Here is a 13,312-nt window from a genome sequence, read left to right as displayed (position 1 = left end):
TAAGCCGTAAAGCGACTCCTAAATTTAAGGGAAAGCTTGTGCTAATGTTTTTCTTTGATTTTCCATACTAATCAATTGATTTGCAGCATTCTCCTTTTTACACTACAAAAAGCAACCATGCCTAGAGTAACACGCAGAGCACGCGGTGTAGATGTCTACCGTCGGGGTAGTCCATCTCCCGCTTTCCAATTCCAATACCATAAGTTATCTAATTACTACTTTACACTTTTTTACATATAAAGACAGGTTCATTTATTTAATTTCCAGAACATTGTTCGTTAAAACAGCCTTTTTAAAACAGTCTTTTTCAACAAGAGAATACATATCTTTTTTATCACACAAAAGCAGTAAAAGAAACATTCAGTTGTTTATTTACAAAATTTTGCCTCCCCGGCAAATTATTTAAATTGCTACTTAACTAGCTAGCATCTGCTAGTCTTATTTACAAATTTCTGGCTTTAGTCTCATGCTATCTGCTTTGAGAAATAAAAAGTACCAAGAGATAAACATCATTACTTGGCACCTGTCTTCGTACCCAGGAAAAACAGGCAGCTCATCCGTTCACGGTCTACCCGACCCTCGGTGATACGGGCATCAGGCTGACCACCTGGACAATGGCTAACCGCCGGTCATCGGGCTAACCACCCGGCATTGGGCTGACTACCCAGCATCAGCTACCCACCGGCATCGGGTTCTCCACCCGGCATTGGGCTCCCCGCCCTTCAATGGCGTCCATCTAGACGGATAAGAATATATTATTAATCCATTTTTCCCGTGAAAACAAAATACCATAATTGCCAGACAAACTTAATTGGCAAATCCAGTAGAAAAACAATCTTTTTAACTTGAAATTAAAAACAAATGCCGAGTTTCCACTTGACTGAGTCGGATTTTTTTCGGACAAGTTTTTCATTCCAGGAATCCTAAGTTATCTTCTAAGTCCTGCGGTATGCAATGTTAAGACTTAAAAGTTAAGAATTTATGTTGAATAACCACCTCGGGTGCAGCTTCGGTGACTGCCAGATTTCTCACAATTTCTTCGACCGGTTCCTCTACTTCCTTTTCTTTGTCCTCCGTCGCCATGTGTTCGTGCTCCCGGCTCATCCCGGCTTCATTGATGTCGCGGGCGGCGGCTCGAGACGTTTTTGGTGCCATTTTGCTAAAATAGAAAATTCTACTGGTAAATAACAAAAATCATACACTACTTGCAATTTTCCCTATTTTGGGATGGAAATACACTTTTTGTGTATTGAATTTCATGAAATAATCTTTTTGGTACTTGGATTTTTGCCCAAGTGACTTATAAATGCTTTTTCTTACATTAGTAAATTTTTTTGATGACAATTTTGATTTTTCTAGCTGATTAAGATGAAAATCTGCATTATTTAATAAGTTCCTGCATTATTAAAAACTGTTTTCTTTTAATTAAAATAAAGCTAGTTTTTTTTTTTTAATAAAAAGCAGGGATTTTGAATTAGAAAAAGAAAAGGGACTGACGATTACATAGCAGATACGGGCTGTGCCCTTTCAAAAGGAAACATACTGATCTAGGGGTTACATGATTACAAGGGCATGCACACATGGGTATATAGAACAGTTGCAAGCTCTCGGGGGCCTGTTGGGGTGTGCAGCGTTCTCATCCACCTTATTGTAAATATCGGTGATTTCCAACAGGTGCTCAGTGAGTATTCTGTCCTTCTCGCGGATATCATGGATGTCATGTTCCAACTCTTCATCCCACCTAACATAGAGGATGCTGTCCGTCTTGTGCAGCATGTCCATGTTGTTGCATGCGTGTTTGCTTTTCTTGAGGAAGTCTCTTCTTTTGTGGAGCTCCTTCTTCCTAGCAGAGTTTGCATTCTTCATCTGTAGAAACAGTTCATGTTGCAGCATTGTTAGTACTGGAGGGGATGATTGAAATAACACGGCATTCCTGGCACACCAAATAAACCATAAAAACTCTGCTCTAATACAGTTCCAGAGGGGGGTTGAGCATCCAATGGAATCTCCTAAAAGGAGTTGTTTCCACGAGAGGGGTCTCGGGTGGATGCATTCAATGAGTTTGTTGAGGATAGATAGGATAGGGTTATTAAATCTGCATTGGAGAAATAGGTGTAGAAGGGACTCCCCCTCCCTTTTGCACCGTGGGCAAAGGCCAGATCCTTTCCCTATTTTGCAAGCTCTCTCCTGTGTCCATAGCCCCCTGTGCAAGATTAACCACAAGAGGCATGCTTTTTTGGGTTGGATTAGAGGGGACCACAGACATTTGAACTTGAAGGTCCATTGGCGTCTGTCGAGGAGCACCTCCCACTTGGCATTAAGCTTGACATGCAGCGGGGGGCTAACAATGTCTTTAGGGATGGGGAGCAGGTTTTTTCCCGTCGCCCACACGATCGCCTTCGGGTGGATAGGGGTAAAGATACCAATCTTCCAAGTGATGTCCATATCCCATTCTGCCATTCTCTGCTCAATCAGCTCTATGTCCACTCTATTCAGCTTAAATCGGGTCCTGATTTCCTCCCTGGATGCCCAGTCCTGTTTCCCTTTGTCCCACAAATCCGCCCAGGTTCGGATACCCTTTTTGTGCAGTTTCAGGGCTTGGTGAAGATTTTCTTCAGTAACTCTAGGGATTTCCAGCCAGGGCCACCAGACAGAGTCATTCTGTCTGAGACCTGCATCCCTATGTTGACGGGGGTTAGGGCGGAGCTTACCTTTAAACCTGTTCCACGCTTTCCATAAGGATAGCGTTAGTGCACTGCCCACTGCTCTGATCGGATGAGGGCTGAAGAAGATAGTTACCGTAGGAAGATTGGTCCATTTTGCCTTTCCTAGTAGTTTGAATCTGTGCAGATTTCTTGTGATAAGCTTCGCCCAATCTTGCTCTGGGGAGAAGAATCCTCTGATGATCCATTTACTGGCCAGCCTGTCAGCCAGTTCAGAGATGTCATGAATTCCAAGGCCCCCTTTCTCTTTTGCCAGAGTGCAGTATGACCATTGAACTTTGGGGATTTTCTTTCCCATGGGATGTCCCGACCAGAGAAAGGTGCTGCAAATCTGTTGAAGAGACTTGAGTGCCTGATCTGGGGGTCTCCAGCATGCCAAGAAGAAAAGGGTAGCCGGGATAATATAGTGATTGATTGCAAGGATTCTTCCAGCGAACGATAGGATGGTGTTCTCCCATCTGTTGAGTTTGGCGGACAGCTTGGACATAACCCATTCCCACCTCTGGTGCATTGAGACCTTGAACCCCATCGGTATACCTAGTAATCTGAAGATCTCCCCATCTTGGATGAGTTGACATCCTTGCTTCACAATCCACTCGGGGGTGGGGAGCCCCTTGGACTTGATACCCGTTTTTTGGTGATTGATCAGAGATCCTGACGCTGTGCAGAAGAGTTGCAGGCAGAGCCAAAACTCTTTTAAAGAAGCCTCCTTATTGGCCACCAGGGCATTGGTATCATCGGCGAAGAGCTGTAGGCACATCTGTCTGTGGGAGTTGGGGAGTTGTATCCCTTCCATTCTCTTTAGTCTGATTCTATCTTCAACAAGCCAGGACAGCCCGTCTGTGGCTATAGCGTATAGAAGGGGGGCTAATGGGCAGCCTTGTCTGATCGATCTGTTGAGACAAAGGGGCCTTGAGAGTTCACCATTGATTGACACTTTTGCCCGGGCATTCCCAAAGAGCGTTAGGATCTGTCTAATAAAATTCTCTTTGAACCCAATGCATTGGAGGGTCAGCCTGACGTAATCCCATTCAAGACGATCGTAAGCTTTGTCAAAGTCGATTTTAATGAAGCAGTAGTCCTGCTCTGATTCCTCTGCAAATTCTATGCCCTCCCATAGGCTGATTATGGCATCAAGGATGTAACGCCCTTTTATGAAACCCTTCTGTTCCTGTCTCACCCAGTTATGCAGGTGTTTGGTGAGCCTAAGAGCCAGCGCTTTTGCAAATACCTTGTAAGCTGTATTAAGCATTGTTATCGGTCTCCAGTTGCCTAGCTCCTCTTTGTCCCCCCTTTTGTGAATAAGTTTCACTACTCCTGTATTAATAGTTAGGGGCAGCGCTTGGAAATGCAGGGCTTCATCCCAAATGAGCTTGAGCGGGGTTAGAAGGCTTGATTTAAAGATCTTGAAGAATTCAGCTGGAAGGCCGTCTAGCCCCGGACTTTTGTGATTCTTCAATGTGTCAATGGCTTTGCTCAATTCATCAGTAGAGAGGACAGCCTCCAGGCTGTCAGCCAGATGCAACGGGACCGATGGTTTCCAAATTCTTTTAATTTCTTGTTGAGCCTGCCATTTGGCTGGGGAGACACTCCCAGGGGGGCTGAATATTTGGCTAAAGTATTGATGGGCTATCTCCAGATTTTCCTGCTCAGATATTGCAATAGAGCCATTCGGTTTTCTCAAAGGGGGAATAAAGTCCTGCGTGTTCTTCTTCTTAAGCAGCTTGAACATTTCTTTCACTGGTCTATCCACTTTATTCACCCACCAGCTTCTGAAGAACAGTTTAAGGTGCTCTCCTTCAATCAGTTCTTCTTTGTGGAGGGCGTGTCTGAGTTGCAGTACCTGTTCCCTCTGGCTCGGGGAGGGGTTTACACACTCTTCCAGCACTTTCAGCTTGTCATACGTGTGTTCTCTTCTCTTCCTCCTGATGATGGAGACTTCCTTCCTGGTGTCTATTAGCATTCTTTGAGTTTGCTTGACAGCTGCCGACCATGCTCTAGCAGGGGGGGGGGTTCCCCTTGAAAGCTTCCTCCCAGATATGTTTGATTTGGGTCTGCACGCAGGGTAGGTCAAATAGCTTTGGGTCGGTATGGAACCAACTACTTCTAATCTTGTTATCCTTGTCATCTAGCAGCACAACCAGAGGGTAGTGGTCCGACAGACAAGTAGAGCTATCCACATTCGCTTTGCACCTCAAGAACCTATTTCCTACTTCTGAGGAAATATAGCATCTATCTAATCTAGCTTTTCTAGTAAGTGAGCCTTTTCCATAGTTCTGCCACGTGAATTTGCCTTGTTCACCAATATCTAGCAGAGAGTGAATGGCCTTCAGCTGCGACCATTGCTCCTTCTCCTGGCCTTTAATGGTTTGTCCAATGCCTTTGAATCTATCCTCCACCTGTTCTACCATATTAAAGTCTCCGATTAGCACGCATGGACCTTCCACTCTCTGCAGGGATTGCCAAATGTTCGCCCGGTTCGCTGCATTGCCTGCAGCATAGATGGCAATGACATTAATGGGATTGGGTCCCCCCAATTTAACCCCTAGCCAGTGGGTGTTGCAGGGCTCAGAGATGATCTGTAAGATGTCCTTCTTCATTTTCTCCGCTATGCCCAAGGCTGAGCCCCCAGATCCTGTAGGATGAGATGTAGTAATCCAGAAACGGCTTGAGTCAATGCTTTTTAGCCTCTGCATGAGAGTCGCCTCTTGGGCTTTAATTTCTTGCAGACATATTATGTCTGCATCTTGATGCATACTGTGCAGCCATCTTTTCACCGCCAGGGCTTTTAGAGGGTCGGTGAGTCCCTTTATATTCAGAGAAACTATTTTCATTTCTTACCAGTTTTGGTAGAGCGCCTCTCTAACTGAGGAGTACCCGCCGGGGATTTTGCCACCTGATCTCTGCTCCTCTTGTTATCTTTTTGACATTCCATCGGCGCCGGGTTAGAGGAGATGAGATGATTCTCTTCATCTACTATTTTCCCTTTGCCTTTATCCTTGGTCGGGGTCGAATCCTTGGCATCCATTGAGTCAACTTCCTTCTCCAGCCTGTTTATGTCGAAGCTAGGTTGGGCTTGATGGAAGGAGGACGCAGATGATTCGGCCGTCTCAGCGACCTCCGACTCAGGGAAATTAAGCAGTGGTACGAATCTGTTCCCTTTCCTTCCTTGCATTTTTTTGGGGGGATCTCCACGTTTCTTATTCTTGGCAGCGACAGGGATGAACTCTTCCTTTTCATGGAGGGGGCCCATCCCACTTTTGGCTGCGGTCTGGATGGGCGCAGACTGCTTCTGTGGGTGTTTGGCTGGGCAGACCTTGATGGCATGACCTTGAAGACCACAGTGGAAGCATGCATTCGGAAGGTGTTTGTACACCACAGCCTGAATTAGGGTAATCCCGTCATCTTTGTATATCTCAATGTTGGCTGGGAACGGCCCCTCCAAGTCCATCTCCACCAGGATTTGGGGGTGCCATCTTGGATTAAAGTCCTGCTGAGGTCGTCTACCCAGGATTTTTCCAAGGGGTTCAGCTACCTTGTGGAGGAAGGGGTAGTATTGCATGGGGAGGTGAGGGAACTCTACCCACACAGGGTAAAGGGTCGGTTTTGGCCCTTCAGTTGAGAAGCTTGGGGACCATCTGGAAAGGCACAGGGGGTTGTTGCGGATGAGCCATTGGCCCGCCCCCAGCACTTTTAGGGCCATCTCTGGGGTCTTGAGGAGGAAGAGATAATAATTGTTGGGGAGGACCTGTGCAGTGGAGATTTCTACCCCCAATGGGCCCCAGGACTGTCTTACCCAAGACTTTAGGGTTTCCAGGGGAGGGCGGGGACCGAACAATAGACCCACCACCGCCCGGGCAGAGTATTCCTGCTCTAACTTCTTAAGGCCATCAGAGGGAAGAAAAAGCTTGATATTGGCATAAGAGTTACCTTGATGATCTCCGAGAGGAGTAGTTCCAGCCATTGGAGTGCCATCTGGTGATTGTAGAGCGGGAGGGGATTGCATGGCACCTCCGCGGGGATGGACTTGGCGATTTGCCTCATCTCGGTGTGATGCTTCTGCAGTATGAGATGGGGAGATCTGCGCGGCCGCATGTCGCTCCAAGCAGGCCACTCTTTCTTTGAGAAAATTGCGCTCTGCTTCCGCGTCCACCAATGCATGATGAAGAAAAGCGGGATCTTGAAGCAGAGGAGTCGGTTGGGCGGTATGATGGAAAAGAGGGAGCATGTCCTGCTCCACCGGGACCAACGCCTGCGAATCCAGGTCCATGATCTCACGTGACGCGGACTCCTTGGGGACGGCATCCAGAGCCTGACGCCACTGGTCCAAGACCTGATTTGTCCCTGTCAAATCCTGTCGCTCGGTGTGTTGCTGCAACATGTCGGTTCTTTCCTTGACGAGCGACGAAGCGGCGGCTCTGTACCTGCTCATATTTGATCATACCAAGCCCTGTATCTTGATTCTCAATCAATCTCTGCAGGAGAAGGCTGTATCACAACCGGAATCTTGCCTCTTCTCTCCTTACTTTGCCTTATCAGCTGAGCAGTACTGGCTATGGCGACCTCTGCAGGAACCCTAGCCCCTTCTTCTGAGAAGTAGTATGGCTTCAGCCGGCCCGAAAAGCACAAGGAAATCCTAGCTGGGACTGTCCACCACTACGAGAAGCACGTTTCCTGTAGGATCCCCGAGGCTGGCCTCCGCAGATCGCATCCAGTGTCAGATCGCATCCAGATCGCACCCAGATCGCATCCAGATCGCACCCCCAGATCGTGATTTTTCAGCGCGGAGTTATTGGTCAAATAAAGCTAGTTTTGATATTTTGACCTTTAAAAATTTCATTTTTGCTTGGAAAATTAAGGGGAAATTCCCATAAATCGAATTCAGTTCAAGGAACCAGAGAAAATTCAGAATTGAGCTCTCCTTACTTAAATAATAATGAAAATTAAAATAAGCCTATTTTTGGCTTGGAAAATTGATTTTTAGAGTTTTAAAGATCCAAAACTAGATCTTATAATTTTCTTAGATGAATTCAAGTATATTCTACCAGATTCCAAAGGCTCAAAATTATCCGATCATTAATTCTAATTTCCCTTTTCAAAATAGGGCTAGAATTCTACTAGAAAATAAGAATCCCCATTGAATGACCTTAGAAAGGGGTATCCTATTTTTCTAAGCCTATTCAAGTACTAATGAGGCTATGATAATTTCTTGAGAGTAGGGAAAAATCATTTTCTAAATTTCCTCATTAATTTAGGTCAGAAATCACACTAAGTAATTCATAGAAGCTAATTTAGAGTTCAATAATTAGGATGCTAATTATCCTAAGCTTAGAACATATCAAGTAACCTATGATAAATAGAAGAACCCTAAATTAATTCATCTAATAATTACTAACCCCAAAATATAGTCAAAAAATGACTTTTTGAAAGTTAATATCTATCAAGCAAGCTGAAATCATGGATCCCTATTTTTCATAGGCTTATAGTCTTATAATACACTTATAGTAATTTTCCTTAGCATAGAAAAATTCATTTACTATATATCCCATTAAAACTACAATTTGGAATAATTGCACAAATTAATCTATAGCCCTATAATTAACATGATAATTATCCTAGCCTTTTCTTTTGCTAATAAAGCCATGATAAATAGGACATTATCAATTTATGAGTTTTACTATTTTCCCCTTCATAAATAGGGTCAAAATTGAGATAAATCTAAGTGAATCATGGGAAGATAATGTCCAATCATAAAGTCCTATTTTTCAAAGTCTTATTAGGTCTACATACATCTCTGGTGATTTTCTCAAGTCTAGGAAAAATCAATTTCTATTTTCCCTAATTAATTTCCATACAAATTAATTCATAGTAATTAGGTTAAGCTTTAATAATTAATGAGGTAATTATCCTAGCTTTATCTCAGTATTAGAAACTTGAAATAAATAGGATAAAGCTATTTTTTGATTAAAACTAATTTCCTCTCTTAAAATAGTGCTAAACATGTGACTTTTTGAGGTTAGAATATATCAATTCACCTCCAATTAACAAACCCTTTGTATGGGAGGTATAATAGGTCACTTAGAACCTTAGGTAATCAAGGAAAAATCATTTGCTATATTCCCCATTAAAAATGGACCTTAAATTAATCCTAGTGATTAATTGAAAGCTCAATAATTATTGAGTATTTTTTCTAAGGTGTATCTCAGTCTGAATTACCTGAGATAAATAGGTCATAGGCTAATTTCAACAAGAAGTATTTTTTCCCCTCAAACAATATCAATTTCAGGCCTATTTTGGCTCTAGTATTTAGGCAATTTAAAATTCTGCAAATCCCTCTTAACTAGAGCTTAAAAATGCTTACATTTACCTAAGATAAATAGTGCTTGGCCCAATTTTTAACAAAACTTCAATTTTTACCAAAATAGTGAATTTTGACACTAATTAGGGTCTAATAAATAATCCACTCAAAATTAGGGAATTCCCCCTTAGGGTATTGTTCATTATGATGCTAATTACTTAGCATAAATAGGGGAAGCCCAGATTCTTCACAAAAATGCACCCTGCTTCATAAACTAGATGCTAGAATGCTTTAATCCTTAATCTCTAATTAACCTTTAATTAATCTGATTTTGCAGAGGTGATTAGAGTCAATTTTTGCAGGTTTTTTAGTGTGTGGATTAGGGACATGATTAATCCCTACTAATCCTCTTCAATTATGTCAAAATTGCCTACTAAAATTGCTTAAAATTGCCTAATCTTGAGTGTGTAATTAAGCAATTATGCCCACACACATTAAGCATGATTAAACATCACTGAATCAGAAAATAATCATAATCATGATGAATTAGGAACCCTAATCTTTCATTGAAATGCAAAACTATGCATCAAAATTGCCTTATTTTACATAAGTATTGAAGGGGTTAACTACCCGGGATTAATCCGCTTGAAGGTGAATTTGCTGATTTGAAAAGCTTCCTTAATCCTCTTCTTCTTCAAATTTTGCTCCCCAAATTTGCTTGCTTTAATAATAATTAGTACTTGATTATAATAGTGATAGTAATTGAGAGTAAAAGTGTGTCTCAAGCGTGATGAGGGCCTCATTATATAGGTGAGAGAGAAAGAGATGAGATCATTGATGATGACAATGAAGAGCTCAGCCCCGTACCTCTCAAAAATGCGCCATTTCATGCTTGGGAAGGAGAGAAAGAAGTTTCTATTCTTGAAGTGGAGCTAGGTTCTAGTTTGTAGCTTATCTATTGGATGGAACTCAAACTACTAATTTACCAAATTCTTTAATATGGATCATTTTCAAGCTAATTTAATGAAATGTGCATCCTAGCCCTCACATAAAACTTTTACCCTACTTTTGCAGAACAAGACCTCTTTCCAATCTGCTATATCAATTTAGCAGTTCCTGGTACATATTAAATCCTTCCATGCTTTTAATATCTCTTCCCTTTTTGCTAAAATTAACTTTTCCTAAGCATGATTTAATGCTATTCCAAGTGCCCAATCCCTCTCACATGGTGTCCAAAATCAATTATACAAGGTGCCCAAAACTAACCCACAAGTTCCGGCAAAATTGCCCAATTTTCCTCTCTAGCGGACATAGGAGAAAAGAAGGAAAATTTGCACTCATTTTTACTCTTGAAATTCCAATTTTTATTTAAGAATTTACGAGACATTACATTCTACCCAACTTGAAGAATTTGAGATGTCCTCATCTCGAGAAAAACTGGGGATAATCTTTACATAGTGAGGCTTCATCTTCCCAAGTAGCATCATGAGTTGGGAATCCCTTCCATTGAACTAGATGTTCCCTGAGAATTCTATTTTCAAGAGTTCTCTCTCTGGTTTCTAAGATACAATCTGGCTGTAGCTCAAGAGTGCTTTGGGATGGCATTACCAACTGTTCATCATCCATTACATGAGCGGAATCTGGGATGTAAGGTTTAAGCAGACTAACATGAAATACATCATGTATCTTTAGATAAGCAGGAAGCTTTAGCTTGTACGCTTGAGTTCCTACTCTCTTGATGACTTCGTAAGGACCGCAATACCTTGGGCTAAGCTTTTTATACTTACCCAAGTATAGAGTGCTTCTTTTTGGTCTGACCCACAAAAAGATCTTATCTCCTTCCTTGAATTGTCTGTCTCAACGGCTTAGATCAACATAATGCTTTTGCCTGTCCTGAGCTGCCTGAATGTCCTTACGAATTGATTTCGTTTGCTCAGACATCTCCTCGATCATCCTTTTGGAGGCTTCTACTCTTATTGTAGGATCTGAGAAATTCAAAGGAGATAAACATTCTTGACCGTAAAGAGCATTGAATGGTGTCATACCTATACTTTGATGGTAAGATGAGTTGTAAGCATATTCCACCAAAGGTAGATACTGAATCCATTTGGAAGGTTCCCTACTACAATAAGCTCTTAGGATGTCTTCAATTGTCTGATTCACCCTTTCTGTCTGCCCATCGGTTTGGGGATGATAAGCGGTACTGAAGTGTAGTTGTGTACCGATAGCCTGGAACAGAGAAGTCCAGAAATTGGATGTGAATTTTGCATCACGATCGCTAATAATCCGCTTTGGTAGTCCGTGGAGTCCGAAAATCTCTTTGATGAATATTTGGGCGATATCCGAAGCGGTGTAAGTGATTTTTATCGGAATGAGATGGGATACCTTTGTTAGCATATCCACAACTACCATAATGGAGTTATATCCACCCTGGACCATTGGTAATCCAGTAACAAAATCCATACTGATAAATTTCCATTTCATCTGGAAAATATCCAAAGGTTGGAGCATTCATGGCATTTTTACCCTTTCAGCCTTAATTTGCTGACAGGAAAAACACTGGCGAACATAGCGAAGTACATCCCCTTTCAAACCCGTCCAGTGGTAACTCTTCCTTACGGCATTGAGGGTTTTAACATACCCTGGGTGTCCTGACGTTGGGCTATCATGAGCTTCAAACAGAATTACTCTCTTGAGAGTAGAATCTCTAGGAATATGCAATCTCCCCTTGAAGTAGAGACAACCATCTTCGCAAGTGAAATCTTGGTTTGCAAGATTTTCCCCGCGTAGAATTTTGCTGATTTGTTGCTGATATTCTGGGTCATTTGCAGCAACTTCCTTGATACGGCGGGTGAGGATAGGGTTATCTGGTACTGAAATAGCACTAAGAAAAGCTTTCTGGCTAAGGGAATCTGCTACCACATTCTCCTTTCCTGGTTTGTAAAGAATATTAAAGTCATATTGTTGCAATAGCTCGACCCATCTTCGCTGTCGCATATTCAGAGTGGGTTGCGTAAAGATCCATTTTAGGCTTTTGTGATCAGTTACAAGCTGAAACTGGCGACCTAGAAGATAATGTCTCCATAGCTTTAAAGCATGGATAACAGCTAGAAGTTCAAAGTCATGAGTTGGATAATTTCTTTCATGGATCTTCAGCTTCTTTGAAGTAAAAGCCACAGGCCTGGGCCTTCTTGTGCTAATACTCCCCCTACTGTAATTCCACTTGCATCAGTGGTGGTCACATCAAACGGTTTGGAGAAGTCAGGGAGTTTGAGACATGGTGCAGTTGTAACATATCTCTTCAGCTCTTCAAAGCTGCTTTGATGATGATCTTTCCAATCTATCTTACTCCCTTTCTTCAGCAAGTTAGCCGCTATCAGCGCATAATCCCTTATAAAGGTTCTGTACCAACCCGTGATTCCTAAAAATCCCCTTGTTTTGCTTACTGAGGTCGGTTGGGGCCATTCCACAATATCTTGGAATTTTGCGGGGTCCACAGAAATGCCCTCTTCTGAAACTATAAATCCCAAATACTCAATCTGCTTGGTGTAGAAAGTGCATTTTGCTCCGTTTTGCGTAAAGCTCGTGCTCGCGCAAGATCTGAAGTACCTTCCTCACATGTTCCTCATGTTCTTTTTCATCCTTTGAATAAACCAAGATGTCATCGAAGAAGACTAAGACAAAATCATCAATAAATGGTCTGAAAATATCCTGCATTAATCGATTAAAAGTAGCAGGTGCATTTGTCAGTCCAAAAGGCATCACTGTGAATTCAAAGTGCTCGTAAATAACGAGTATTGAAAGCTGTTTTAGGGAAGTCTGACTGTCGAACTCTGATCTGGTAATATCCTGACCTGAGGTCGATCTTTGAAAATATCTTTGCTCCATGCAGACGATCCAGTAATTCATCAATACGAGGGATGGGGTATTTATTATTGACAGTCACAAGATTTAACCCTCTATAATCAATACAAAGACGGAGACTACCGTCCTTCTTCTTCTGGAATAATACTGGTGCTCCCCATGGAGAGTTACTTGGCCGAATGAACCCCTGTTCAATCAGCTGTCTCAGCTGTTCCTTCAGTTATATGGCTTCTGGAAGAGACATCTTATAGGGTCGTTTTGAGACAAGTTCGCTCCATGGAAAAGTTTCTATTTCATGATCAATTTCCCTAGTTGGTGGAAGATTTGTAAGTTCCTCCGGAAATACATCTGAAAATTCATGTAGCCATGAGGGATCCGTATCTCTTTTTGGGTTATCGGTTTTGTTTAGCTTGACGATATAGATCTG

The sequence above is a fragment of the Cibotium barometz genome, chromosome 32 (assembly GCF_041138505.1).
Source record: "Cibotium barometz isolate CiBa-2024 chromosome 32, ASM4113850v1, whole genome shotgun sequence".
In the NCBI taxonomy this organism is placed as follows: Eukaryota; Viridiplantae; Streptophyta; class Polypodiopsida; order Cyatheales; family Cibotiaceae; genus Cibotium; species Cibotium barometz.
The sequence above is the reverse complement of the archived record's forward strand: the minus strand, read 5'-3'. Positions refer to the sequence as shown.